This window comes from Phoenix dactylifera, unplaced genomic scaffold, assembly GCF_009389715.1.
Source record: "Phoenix dactylifera cultivar Barhee BC4 unplaced genomic scaffold, palm_55x_up_171113_PBpolish2nd_filt_p 000064F, whole genome shotgun sequence".
In the NCBI taxonomy this organism is placed as follows: Eukaryota; Viridiplantae; Streptophyta; class Magnoliopsida; order Arecales; family Arecaceae; genus Phoenix; species Phoenix dactylifera.
This window is the reverse complement of record NW_024067673.1, coordinates 224,082-239,490: the sequence shown is the minus strand read 5'-3', so window position 1 is coordinate 239,490 and position 15,409 is coordinate 224,082.

Here is a 15,409-nt window from a genome sequence, read left to right as displayed (position 1 = left end):
GCCTCCACCCATTTTGTAAAATAGTCGATGGAGACGACCAGGAATTTTCTTTGCCCGGTAGCCAGAGGGAATGGCCCTAGAATGTCAATTCCCCACTGGGCAAAAGGCCAAGGGGAGCTGATAGAGGTTAAGGAAGCCGAGGGTCGGCGTTGGATATTGGCGTTTCTCTGGCATCGGTCGCATCTCCGGACGAAGTCCATTGTATCCTTCTGGAGTGTCGGCCAATAATATCCTCGACGCAAAATTTTATGGGCCAATGCTCGTCCCCCTTGGTGACTTCCGCAAATCCCTTCATGGACTTCGCTCATTGCATAGTCAGCCTCTGTTGGGCGGATGCATCTGAGGAGGGGAGAGGTGAAAGATCTCCGATAAAGCTTTCCCTCGTACAATACGTACCGGGTGGCGGAGCGCTTCACTCGGCGAGCTTCCCGTTCATCGTCGGGGAGGACTTCATCTTGCAGGTAGCTAATGAGCTCGTCCATCCAACTTGGCTCGGACTCAACGCAGAGGGTCTGCTCGGGCTCCTCCGTACTGGGTTTTTGGAGGTACTCCAGTGCCGTTGTCTTGGGGAACTCGCTCATGCGGGAGGACGCCAGTTTTGACAGCCGATTGGCCCTGAGATTCTCCGACCTGGCAACATGTTGGATGTGAAAAGAATTCAAGGACGAGGTGAGATCCCGTACCTTCTGAAGATACTTTTGCATTGTAGGATCTCTGGCTTCGAAGTCACCCAGGATTTGGTTGACGACGAGCTGAGAATCACTGAAGGCCTCCAAGTCTTTTACTTCTAGCTCTTTGGCTAGCTTGAGCCCGGCGACTAGTGCTTCATATTCCGTCATGTTGTTGGAAGCAGAAAACTCGAGGCGTAGGGCTTGTTCAGCGACCACCCCCTCCGGGCTGGTGAGGATGAGACCCGCTCCGCTACCCCCCGAGTTTGAAGAGCCATCGACATGTAAGGCCCATGCCGGACTAGGGGTCTGCTTTGTTGGTGTAAGCTCAGGTTTAAGCTCGACTTCGTCTGGTATGGTGCATTCGACTATGAAGTCGGCGAGTGCTTGCGCTTTGATCGCCGGTCTGGGTCGGTACTCGAGATCAAATTCCCTAAGCTCGATGGCCCATTTAGTAATCCGGCCAGCGCGGTCTGATCTCTGCAAGATCTGCTTTACTGGCTGGTCGGTCAGCACGGCCGTTGTGTGGGCCTGGAAGTAAGGCCGGAGTCTTCGTGCTGAGATGACCAAGGCATAGACAGTCTTCTCCAGTTTAGAGTATCGGGTCTCAGCATCCCTCAAGACCCGGCTGGTGTAATACACCGGTTTTTGGAGCTTGCCCTCCTCTCGAACCAGGACCGAGCTTACTGCTACAGGGGAAACAGCTAGATACAAATAGAGGAGTTCACCCTGTTGAGGCTTTGTGAGTAGGGGAGGGGAGGCCAGGAGGTGCTTGAGCTCTTCAAAAGACTGCTGGCATTTGTCTGACCACAAGAAATTCTTTGGCTTCTTTAGAGCCGTAAAGAATGGAAGGCAGCGCTCGGCCGAGCGAGAGATGAATCTCCCGAGGGCTGCAACTCGGCCTGTAAGCCGTTGTACCTCCTTGACTGTCTTCGGAGGCGTCATTTTCTGGAGTGCTCAGATCTTTTCAGGGTTGGCCTCAATTCCTCGTTGTGTAATAATGAAGCTGAGGAATTTGTCCGAGGTGACTCCGAAAGCGCATTTAGCTGGGTTAAGCTTCATTTGGTACCTTCGGAGTGTGGAGAATGCTTCATCAAGATCAGCCACATGGTCTTGCGCCACCTTGCTCTTCACCAGCATGTCATCAACATATACCTCCATGTTTCGGCCTATTTGATCTTTAAAGATCCGGTTGACCAGCCTCTGATAAGTTGCCCCGGCATTCTTCAAGCCGAATGGCATTACTTTGTAGCAGTAGGTGCCCCCGTTGGTGATGAAGGCCGTCTTTTCTTCATCTTCTGGCGCCATGCGAATCTGGTTGTATCCGGAAAAGGCGTCCATGAACGCCAGCAGCTCGTGCCCCGATGTAGAGTCTACGAGCTGGTCGATGCTGGGAAGGGGGAAGCTGTCCTTTGGACAGACTTTATTCAAGTCAGTGTAGTCCACGCACATACGCCACTTTTCGTTGGCTTTTTTGACAAGAACCACGTTGGCGAGCCACTCCAGGTAGGATATGTCCCGGATGAATCCAGCCTCAAGGAGTTTGTCAACCTCCTCGGCCGCCGCTCGTTGTCGTTCAGGGGCGGCGCCTCGCTTCTTTTGTCGCACGGGCTTGCAGGTTGGCTTCACTTGGAGCCGGTAGACCATGATCTCTGGATCTATCCCTGGCATGTCCGCAGGCGACCATGCGAAGACATCCATGTTGTCTCGTAGAAAATTGACGAGGCGTTCTCTTTCGCACTCGTTAAGGCCAGAGCCGACCTGCACGGTTAGCTCGGAAAAGTTTTCGTGCAAGGGAACTTGGATCAGTAGCTCACCAGGTTCTACCCGCTCCTTTTGAGGGCTGACTCGTGCCTCCGGAGCTTTGACTGAAGGCTGGCCGGTTGCTGGGAAAGGTGTCTCAGCTGGTCGCCTCGCCTCATGAGTTGCCATGTAGCATCGTCTGGCTACTATCTGGTCCCCACGAACTTCGCCAACTCCTTGGCTAGTGGGGAATCGCACGAGCAAGTGGCGAGTCGAAACCGCTGCTCGGAGGGCATTAAGACCTGGTCGTCCGAGGATGGCATTGTAGGCCGAAGGCAGGCGTATCACAAGGAAGCTCATCCTCACGGTACTTTCACGGGGGGCGAGCCCGGCCGAGACCAGAAGGTCGACCTCGCCCTCCACTGGGACTGAATCCCCAGTAAATCCGACTAACGGAGCATTCATCCTCTGTAGTTGCTCTGTTGTCATCCCCATTCTACAGTAGGCATCAAAATACAAAACATTCGCCGAGCTTCCATTATCAACTAAGATGCGTTTTACATCAAATCTATTTATAATCATGGAGATGACAACGGCATCGTTGTGGGGAGTTTCGACTCCCTTCAGATCGTCATCCGAGAAAGAGATGGCTTCCGAGGAGCGTAGGCGTTTCGAGGAGGTTCCTTCCCCTGAAGCTTCTCCAACAGGGGCCCCGCCTCGGATGGTGTTGATGATGCCGGCGATGGGCCTGTGCATTTGAACTGTCAGGCTGGGCGGCTTCTTCGGCTCTTTTCTTTTCTTCACGCCGGCCTCGCACAAATCGATCGAGCATCCCTCGGCGAATGAGTGCTTCAATCTCGTTACGGAGCTGGTAGCAGTCCTCGGTATCATGACCGTGATCTCGATGAAAACGACAATATTTTCGAGGGTCGCGCCGAGCTCTGAAATCTCGTTTAGGAGGTGGGAGTCGGATGCAATCTTGACCCTCAATCTCCATGAGGATTTCGGCTCGAGGAGCGGTGAGGGGAGTATAGCTCTCGTACCTCCCCTCAGGTGCATGGGCCCGTGGTGGAAACCTCGGGCGGAGTGATAGCCTCTGCTGAGGCGGTCCCCGTAGTCGGGGTGGACTCTTCAGGCGGGGCAGATTTTTGGCTCGGCGCGGGGACGGGCTTCTAGGCTGGCCGTGCTCCTCGCGACGCCTTTTCTGTCTCTTGGATGTCTGTTCGGCCCCGCTCCGCCTGGTAGCCACGGCTTCTTCAGCCTTGGCGTACTTCCGTGCCCGAACAAGCATTTCGGTGAGGTCCGCAGGGAAGTTCTTCTCAATAGAAAAGAGGAACCTGTAAGACCGGGCTTCGGTCTTCAGTGCTGACATGGCGATCGACTGGTCAAGCTCCCGGACTTCCCATGTTGCGGCGGTAAACCAATCCAAGTACTCCCTGAAGGATTCTCCCTCCTTTTGTTTGATATCAAGGAGGGAGTCTGATGTCCGCCGCTGGGGCTGGCTGGCGGCAAAATTGCTGGCGAACTGCCGGCCAAGTTGCTCGAAAGAGGAGATTGTGCTCGGCTTTAGCCCGGTAAACCAAAGCCGGGCCGGTCCTCGGAGTGTCGCTGGGAAAGCTTTGCACATCATGGCCTCCGAGGCCCCCTGTAGGGTCATTAAGATCCGATAATTTTCCAAGTGGTCTAGGGGGTCAGCCCTGCCGTTGTAAGGCTCTACCTGGGGCATCTTGAACCGCGACGGGACCGGCTCATCTTCAATCTCCGGGGAGAAAGGGGACTTCGTAGTGAACTCGAAGTCACCATCACGTCCTGATTTCCTCCCGTGGAACGCCTGGATTTGGCGCTCCAGCTCCTCGACCTTCTTGTCGAGCTCATGGTTCTGGGGGATCGCTGCAACGGTCCGTTCCGGTGCGAGTTGCCCTGGGACTGACTCGACCTCCGAGGGTTGTGGCCAGCCACCAGGGCCTCTAGCTGGGTGTTCTCTCCAGAGGGAGGCCTGCACTTGAGAGTCCTGACCTTGAAGAGGGAGCCCGCTTGTAGGGGGCTCCGGTTGAACTGGGGCCGGTGGGGGCGGTACCGTCGGGACACCCCTGGGTTGCAAGCTTTGGACAGCAGTAGCCAAGGCCTGCACCTGCCGTATCAGGGCGTCAAACTGCTCCGGCCGAACTTGAGGAGTTGACTCGGCCGGAGGTGGTGAGTTCTGGACAGAGTGTCCGGGACTAGGTGGAGGACATCGAGAGGCATTGGAAGCCCCTTTACTTCTTAGTTTCATGGCAGCAACTCGGGCCCTTCCTCTAGCGCCAACTGTTGCTGGAAATTGGACCGGGGGGCTGCCGCGGACCAAGGAGGGGGAGGAGCTCCGCTGCCGGGATGGTGGGCGGCGGTGCGCCGACTGGCGGTGTCCTCCTGGGTAGTCCTGCAAAAAAAGCCGGTGGCCGGATTCTCCGGCGCCGGCCCTCCGAAGCTTAAGTCAGAGGGGGCTAATCTGTGGGTGAAGTAGTGGAGGAGAGCCTGCCCCCCTTTTATAGAGGGATATAGCGTTACCTGGGAGGTGACAGGGGAGTTTGTCTCCTTTTGCAATAATTGGACGCGATCACGCTCATTAATGACGTTGTGGAGAATAAGGCCGGATCAGACCGGAGTCAGGGAGCTGTCACGGTCGGTTAGGCCCATTGGGGTGTGTTGAACCGCCGGTTATGGTAGGCCCGGGGGTTCGTAGATGGTAAGTGCATTAATTGCTGAGTGAACCGGTAGTCAGAGTGAGCCATATGCTGTGATGGTTCAGTGATCCGGAGATCGTCTTGAGCTGTGTTCATTTAATGACTGAGTGCATCGGAGGCCCGAGGGGGTCTTATGCATTAATGACAGTTCATGCCGAGTTCCTGTGGAGATTCCGTGCCTTGATGACTTAGGGACGGTGGCCGATTGTAGTGGAGTTACGTACTTGGTTGTCAGACCTGTTGGAGGATTAGGCAGTGATTGGGTATTCGGCTAAGGCATGGGCCTAGCGGAGGTGCCGAGCCGAGCAGGTCGCTTAGCGGAATGTCCTGTGGCGGGATTGCTCCTGGTCGACGCTTTCTAATCGAGCGCCTCTCTGGTCGGTGCTCTTCGGTCGAGCGCCTCTCTGGTCGGCGCTCTTCGGTCGAGCACCTCCGAGGTGTCGTGACTTGGGTAATCTCCCAACAATAATAAACGTATATTTTCTTATTCTTATTTCATCAATGTTGGAGATTCAGCCAGAATTACTGTTGACAGCCAACGTGCAATTAAGGTCGTATTTTATATATTTACAAATTAATGAATCTATAGCTTCAAAATTTTACACTCAAAATATCACCATATGACCCTGCTTTTCAATTAGAGTTGCTTGTTGAAATATTTGGAGAAGAAGATGAAAACAAAAGAAAAGGGGGGAGAGAGAGAGAGAGAGAGAAAAGTGATTTTATTTCTCTATTGCTTCATATTCGGTATATCTTAGGGGTTATATATACTCGTGTACAAACTCCATACATGAAAAAAAATATAGATTGATATAGGATCTCACTAATTATGAAAAATATTATTGGTGATACAAATTGTCATGTAATCCCTAAAATTACTTTAACAAGATTATGCTAACAAAGAAAACTAATATAGGTTGACACAGAATTACGCTGATAAAGAAAAATCTTATGAGTGATGCAGGTTGTTATGTGATTCCTAAAATTATTTTAACATCCCCCCTCAAACTCAAGATGGTACTATACGTGCTAACTTGAGTTTGGAAACTGGATCATGAATGTACCAAAAAAATTTAGCACAAAAAAAAAGTACCGAAAAACTAACGTACTAGATGAAGAGTTGGAGTAGTAGCTTAAAAGCTGATGTAGCATATTAGGAGTTGACATAGCAACTCAAAAACCGATATAGTAGACTGACTTGTCTGACTGATATTGCAGACTGACATGTCTGTCGATGTAGCTGATTGGCTTGCCTGATGATGTGGCAGCGAGAAGACAGAGAAAATAATAGTTGCAGCGAGGACATATCTCAGAGAGAAGGCAACTAAAGCTCGACGATGCTCGTAGACAAAAGCACAATAAAAGAAGAGTAAGAGACCTCGAACTGGATGATGATGGAGTCGGGGGCAGCTTTGGTCCCATCCCAGAGTTGAGGATACTGCGGTTACCTCGCTGGCCGGATCCCGTTGATGTGATGGAGTCCAAGCACTGCATCGCCCTAGATGAACCTGTGGACCGACGACAACGCCTCTATGATGGAGGCCTTATGGCCACCACTACCAACCTCCATGGTTTCCCTTGGGCGCCGCCACCCGCCACCTTGATAGAGGAACATGAGCACTGAAAACGGGTGCTCAGGGAGCTTAACTTCCTCATCTCTGGTGGCACCGGCGTGTCCTTTCCTAAAACGGAGGAACAGGAGCACCGGAAGCGGGTGCTCATAGAGCTTAACTTCCTTATCTCTGGTGGCGTCGGCATGTCATTACCCGACACGGAGGAATGGATACAACCGGAGGAGGAGAGATTGGATCCTGTGCTCACCAGATCGCCATCGCCCGAGCAGAATCGCCCGTAGCCTGGAGGGGCGACTGCAGTGCCTACGCAGGCCAGGGCTGACATGTCTTCTCTATCGCAGTGAAGATGAAGAATTAGAAATGGCCATATTTCTCTCAGATTTGAAGAAGGGGGCTTTGAAAGCCGTGGAGGCTAGAGCCCCGGCTACCCTTCCAAACGAGGCAGGAGAAACAGAGGATTTATGAGCGATAGCAACAACCATAGTAAAGGCAGAAGAAATGATGACAACAGGTTATGTGATCGATGGTTCTGATACCATGTTGAAATATTTAGAGAAGAAGAGGTAAATAAAAGAGAGAGAGAGAAGTGATTTTATTTCTCTATTGCTTCATGTTCGGTACATCTCATGGGTTATATATACTTGTGTACAGACTCTATATATGAAAAATAATATAGGCTGATATAGGATCTCACTAACAATGAAAAATATTATAGATGATACAGGTTGTCATGTGATCCCTAAAATCACTTTAATAAGATTATGCTAACAAAGAAAACTAATATAGATTGATACAGAATCACGCTGATAAAAAAAAAAAATTATGAGTGATGCAGGTTGTTACATGATCCCTAAAATTATTCTAATATTGCTGATACTAAATAATAAAAAGTTATACTAAAACAACAAATAATTTTATCTCTGACAGATAGCTATTATAAAACAAGGTTAGTCGACATGAAGTTGTTATTGCAGGAGCCAGCCACGTGATACGTGGTCCTTCAATCCTAACCATTATTGCTTATGCACTAACCTTGTTTTGTAATGATTTTCTTCTAGTATTGCTTGATATAATACTTCAATTTATTGCAAAATGTTGTTGAACATGTAAGAAAGTTCAATTAGACACATTGGTAACATGATGCTTAGTTGGTTCATCTAACTGGTGTTTTACTATTGCCGTGGGCAGTTGATTGTCATCTGACATTTCTAAGAAGGTGATGCATGTCAATATTCAGCAGATAAATTAGAACTACAGTGACAAACTGCAATTTCTCTTCAGGATTTCAATAGCAGCAGTATTCCATCATGACAGGCCTCTAATCTATTGAACTTATTCTTGACCATGGTTAGTAAAGTTACTATTTCTCTTAAACTATACTATTTTATTTTTTTGAGTAAATTACAAAAACCTCCTTAAGATTAGAGGAAAATTATACTTACACCAAATAGTATGAAAAAGCTACGCTTATCCCTCTGAGGTTTATTTTTATCAAATACTTCAATTCATAACTTAGCAGAATGTTAGTCAAACTGTTAACTTTTAATGGAATCCAAAAGCCACATCAGAAAAAAATTAAAAATGACCAAAATAACCTTACAAAAATCTTTCTAATGTTTATGTTTATTATACTTACACCCAATATTTTGTAAAAACCTATACTTACACTCATTTAAGTTGACAGCGTTGGTAAAAACATTTATCTATTGTAAAAAATCAAAATTACTTATATAAAAAAATAAGGCTCCTCTTTCACTTTTCCACTCTTCGAAGTATTACGTCTTCAAGAGTCTTCTTCTCTTTGAGATTAAGTGGTTAGAGATTTTTTCCTACCTTGCCACCCTACCACGAGCATCCCTTTCTGACGAGCGACCAACAACAAGCTTTTTTTCCAACCAACATCCGACGACGAGCATCCTTTTCGATCAACATTCATCCTTCTTGATCAAATTTTGTTCTCGCTTTTTCACCCACCACATCATTGATATTGGGGATGCCAGTGTATTATTAGCTGATTTTGAGTTCTACTTGTTCAATACTATATACATAATTTCTTAATATTATCATTGTGAATAAAGATTTCTATATCTATATATGGAGCTATAATAGCTCTGCGAGGCTATCATCTAAAGGATCTAAATTAGTACATATGTGAGAATGCTTCTTTTTAGAGGGTGCATTAGTTGTGGTTTCATAGCTTGGCTTGGACCGTAAATATAATGGCTCAAGCGATAAAACTCTTGATGTTAGTATTCTGCAGTAGAAAATTTTAGAGGCATCCTCTTACTTAAGAGATTTAGATTGCTTTTCTCCTGGTATATGGCACTTTTTTAATAATTTATCAGGGAGCTCGGACCCATGGTACCTCCCGGCTATTCTCCTCCTTGGGTAGATGTTACATCACTTAAAGATAGTTTGATTATTTTTTATTTTTTTTTGATGTAGCATTTGGTCCCATTAAAGTTAATGGTTTAGCTAACATTCTATTAAGTTATCGGTTAAAATGTTGGATAAAAATAAACTTCAGAGGGATAAGCATAGATTTTTCAAACTATTGGATGTAAGTATAATTTATCCCTAATTTTAGGAGACTATTTATAATTTAATCATCACTTCAAGGCAATTTTGACTTTTTATATGAGAAAATGGATTCAGTAATGCCGTTAATTTAACTCGATGTAAGTGTAGGTTTTACAAACTAATGGATATAAGTATAATAAATGTAAACCTCAAAGGAGTTTTTGTAATTTACTCTAATCTTTTTTAATGCTAAAACACTCATTGTTGTTGTGATAGAAAATAAAGACAACATGGAAATAACAATATTATTTTTTCAATCACAGTTCATTTGACAAAAAATATTATAATTTTGGATTTTTTTGCATACATACCGTCTTAAATATTAAAATTTACATGAATGCCCTTCTAAATTGATATTTGCATGTATATATATATCAAACACTTGTTTTGTATGTATATCTTTTTTTTTCTTTTTGCATATATACTCATGATATTTAACGTCGTTAAGAAGTTAGCTGTTTAAAATTAAAATAACAAAAATATTCTTAATAGGTAAACATGCAAAAAAAACCATTTATAAGGGTATACATGCAAATAACAATTTCAAAAAGTATTCATGCAATTTCATATATGCAATTTTTTTTTGACTTTTTGCATAAATATCCTTTTAACTATTGGAATTTGTATAAATGCCCTTCAAATTGATACTTACGTGAATGCCCTCACAAAATACTATTTTTATATGAGTACTTTTGACATAGCGATTCAGCAAATGCGATTAGCCAAAATTATATTTATTTAAATTAAATATTAATTAAAATTATAAAATTATATTTTTATTTCTGAAGCAGGTAATAGGTTAACAAGTCTTGTTGAAAACTAAAATCTCTACCTTTTTTGAAAATTTTTTTGATCTCTCTCGACCATCTCTTTTACTTCTTCATCCAAAATTAAAACCATTTTTCGACTCCCTTCTTCATTATAGACAATCCTTCATTGTATCCTTTTTTACACAAAGATGGCAAATCCTGCCTTTGGTTTTATAAATTATTCAAAGATAAGTGTTGTGAGAGATCTGCAATATTTATCTTTTAGCGTATGAGATTTGCAATATTTATCTCTTAGAGCTGAAAAATTTCTTATGTGTAGATTGGTGGCTGACTTAAAATTGTTGTGACAAGATGGGCCCCATATACTAGATCTTTTCTTCTTTTAAAAAATTAAAGCTCCAAAAAAAAGTGGCTTAAGTTATACAATATAAGAAGTGGCTTTCTACCACATGGCCGCAAAGGTTGTTAATAATTCTAAAGGATTCGAAGTCCTTTAACAGTTTTGCTTAGAGATGATTGATGTTCTTCTTCCACCCAAGAGCATAGTAGTACCAAGAATCTTGATCATTACAATCTATCGTGTACCTTTAAGAGATACTATTTCTATTCTATATTTTAATACATGCCCTCATATATGCATCTATAACAATAAATGTTACAAGCTATATTTTGATGAAATAAGATGTAATGGTTGTTATAAATGAAGAAGAATAAAGTAGAATAATTTATAATAAATGAAAGAACTTTCATAACTCTTTTTGTTATCTAATTGTTGAATCAATCTTTTTCTTAAACAATATTTTTACAAAATATATTGAGGAGCAGCCACTAAACAAATCCAAGTGCTAAAATAGGTTGAAATAGAAAAAAATAAAATTAAAATATTTTGTATGTAAACCCTCCTAAATATGTGACATTGTTTGAATACCTTCGAAAGTATTATTTGCATGTATATCCTTAAAAATATTTATTTTTACATATCTAAAAGTATGTAGAGTTTTTGGGGATTATCAATCATTGGTGAGCACGAGTTCTTCCAATGATGAAAAGCATGTAGAGTCTTTCGAAGAATAGTCATAGAAGAGGCTTTCCAAGGAGAAAGATTTATGCATTTTGTTCATACCAAATATACCACAATAGATATTGCTATATGCAAATGTGATAAGTATTAGATATAGATCTTTCTATCAGCATAAAACCCATATGATGCATGAGGTACATTTTTTTAATAATTATTAAAATGCAACATAGCAATATAATAAATTATAATAAATAAAAAGTTTCAATAGTTAAATTTCTATTTTATATTAAGCAAATAATATTAATAATTACCAAAAAGAAATGCCCATTAGTGCTAATATAATTAATATCGGTATCCACGTGTTGAACAGATAACTCTGCACAAGCTAAGTGTTCATACATAAATTCTCGTCATTAGTATCAGCATCATTATTATCGATCCTAGGCAATGCACGAAGTATGATGTTTTTCTACTTTTTTTTACTATTTTTAAATGTAATATGATAATGTAATAAATTATAATAAATAAAAAGCTTCAATAGCCAAAAATAAATTGCTTTAATAGCTAAATTTTTGTTGCATATTAAATAATAAATATTAATGATTGCCAAGCACATTAATACTATTATCATTAATATTTATTGTATATTAAGTAATAAACTTTAATGATAGTCGTGAACATTAATATCGATATCATCAATATTGGTTTCTATATGATGAAGGGAGAGCTTTGCACAAGTTGAGCCTTTATTTTAGATATATAGTAATATATAACCTGTGTGTGCACGAGATATAGTTTTTTCTTCTTTTTGTAACTATTTTAAAAATATAATATAAAATAGATATAATAGAATAGAATATATATATATGAGCTTGATTATTTTCTAAAATAATTTTTTAATATAAACTGTACAAAATTTTAACAGCATGTATATATCTATTAATATAAAAAAATAATATATTATTATAAAAAATAAGATCATGATCCAACCTACATATAATAAGAAATAGAACAATATTGCTTGTAGGGCATTTATAAATATAACAAGATCATTAGAGATTACACTTTTACTTTAAGAAAGATCATGATCGTGAAAATGTAAAAAATTAATAAAATATTAGTGTCATCTAATGACCCATAAGGATATGGGCAAGGCATAGTACTAATAAAAATTATTTTTATTAATATAAGCACACATTAGCATATATTGTTGAAACGTGCCCACGTAGTCGGCTTTCAACCTTGACCCGGAAGAAGCTTCTTCACTTCAAGAACAGAGCAACTGGAGGAACTACCAAATAACTGATTTAACCAATCTCGGTTAGATTGTTAGCTTTTCTGTTAGTTAGTTATTTAGTTGATGAGTTATTATAAATAGATCCTATCATGTAAGTAAAGAAGCTGAATTCGATTCATAAGAAATAAGATTGTGCTTCTTTTCTCCTCATCTCCCCTGTTTTCGGATAGAACCCCTTGAGGTTTCTTTACATGGTATCAGAGCTTTGAAGGTGTCTTCCCATGGGTGTCTCCATCTACAGCAATACTAGCTTGGTGCCGTCGCCAGTTCTAAGCGTGGTTGAAGACCCGGCAAGCCTATACTTTCTACATCATGGTGACAGCATAGGTTTGTAGCTTATCTCTCTGGTTTTGAATGAGAAAAACTATTCCACTTGGAGCAGGTCGATGATCGTGGCCCTGAGTGTCAAGAACAAGGAAGGGTTCGTTGATGGAAGTATCTCCTGACCCCCACTGAATGATCCACACCATGTAGCTTGGAGGAGATGCAACATGGTAGTTTCTGCATGGATGCTAAATTCCATTCCAAAGGAGATGAGCACCAGTGTGATCTACATGGAAACAGCTAGAGAAATCTGGCTCGATCCGAAAGAAAGATTCGGCCAAAGCAATGGCCCAAGAATTTACCAATTGCATAAGATGATCTCCTCTTTTTTCTAGAATCATGGGAGTGTGATCTCCTATTTCACCCACTTGAAGGGACTATGGGAAGAGTTAGCGAATTTCAGACCTCGTCAACAACAAGAGTACCAATCCGAAGAACAAGTCATCCAATTCCTGATGGGGTTAGATGACTCCTACTCAAATGTACGTGGGCAAATCATTTTGATGGACCCTCTATTGCCAGTCAACAAGGTATTTGCACTCATACTGCAAGAAGAAAGGCAACGTGAGATCGTTGCCATAGTTCAAAGCCCTGAGGTTGCTGCATTCGCTAGTAAGACCTATGACAGGTTAGTTCCCAATGATCACCCTTCTTCCAATCCAAAACCTATTCAAAAGCAAAATGCTATGGGACAACTTCGCAGGAAAGAAAGATCCATATGCAACCATTGTGGAAAATCAGGCCACATAAAGGATAAGTGTTATAGACTTCATGGTTTTCCATCGGTTTTAACTTCACAAAAGAAAAAGCCCCTACAGCTAATCAGATCTCTAGTGTCATAGTTCCACATCTCTCATATCATCTCTCTAAGCTCACCATCACTCCGGATCAGTGTCAGAAGATACTCTCAGTCCTTCTATCCAAATGTAGTCTTCCGGAATGACTGCTGCTATAAAGGATGCGCCTTCAAATGACAACCAAAAATGCCCGATCATCACCCATTCACAATTTCTCAGGTAATTCAGCTTGTCTGATGAATGCTCTTGCTCCAAACCAAAGCCGTGTTCCTTGGATCATAGATACTGGAGCAACAGACCACATGGTATGCTTTATCTTCCATTTTTCTACAATCAAAGCTAGCATCAATGCCACTGTGAAGCTCCCTACCGGAGAACGAACTCCTGCAACACATGTGGGAAAGGTTAAAATTTCGAAGTTTCTCACATTAATAGATGTGCTTTGTGTTCCTAAGTTCTCATTCAACCTCATTTCAGCCAACAAACTTATAGCTTCCAACCACTGTTGTTTGATGTTCATATCTGCATCTTGCTTCATACAGGACCTATTGAATTGGAGGACGATTGAATGGGGAAGCTTGAAGATGGATTATATCATCTTCAATTGAATGAAATCCAAACTGCTGCTGGTACTCTGAACTCTTCATTGTCAAAATCCTCCTCTTCATGTCAAGCTTATCTGCTGTTGTTAGTTCCCATGAGTTTGATCTTTGGCATCGCCGATTAGGACACCTTTCCTTCCCACGTCTTAGTTTGTTGAGCAAATCTGTTCCTAAGATAAATGTTTGCTTGAACAACCATTGTAGCATTTGCCCTATTGCTAAATAGCAGAGAATGAATTTTTCTCATACTAATCATGTTTCAAATTCGGTTTTTGAATTGGTACACTGTGACATATGGGGACCTTTTTCCACAACTTCCCTTGATGGTTCAAGATACCTTTTTACCATTGTGGATGATTATAGTAGAGCTACTTGGGTTTACCTCATGCAATCTAAGGCACAAACTAGAGACATCATTAGGTCCTTCTACGTTTTAATTGAGGTTCAGTTTTCAGACAAGATTAAGATGATTAGATCTGATAATGGTAAGGAGTTTGATATGAAAGATTTCTATAACTCAAAAGGAATTATCCATCAAGTTAGTTGTGTTGATACCCCTCAACAAAATGGAGTGATTGAGAGAAAGCATCAATATATACTTAATGTAGCTAGAGCATTATGATTTCAGTCAAATTTTCCTTTGAAATTCTAGGGAGAGTGTGTTTTAACAGTAGTGTACCTAATCAATATAATACCAACTCCAAAATTGTCTGGTAAATCCCCTTATGAGATGTTATTCTCCTCAAGACCCTCTTACAAGCACTTAAGGGTGTTTGGTTGCCTATGTTATGCTTCCACTCTAAAAAGACATAGGTCTAAGCTCGATCCAAGAGCTAAACAATGTATTTTTATTGGCTACCCCCATGGCATAAAGGGCTATAAGCTATATAACATTTAATCTAAACAAACATTTATTTCCCGGGATGTAGTGTTTCATGAATCTGAATTTTCTTTTCAACATATAGTTTCTCCTACATTGCAGAAGCCGTTTCAATCTTGTGACACCATATTTCTTTCCTCATCTATTGTTGTCCCTAAATACTCATATCCAATTAGACCTAATACCATTGCTGCACCCTCTATTGAAGAATTTGCTTCAAGTGGCACACCCACTGGCATGCATGATGGCACACCCCATAAGTCAATTTGTTTCCCTCTTTCTCCTTCACTCCCTCTTGCACCAGTAATGCCAAGTCAGCCTACTAAGATTCAACCTCTTCGAAGATCTTCTAGGCTCAATCCCTCACCTCTTTCAAAAACTGTGCCACTGCCCAACCCTTCTCCTACTCAGCACCTTAGAAGATCTTCTAGGA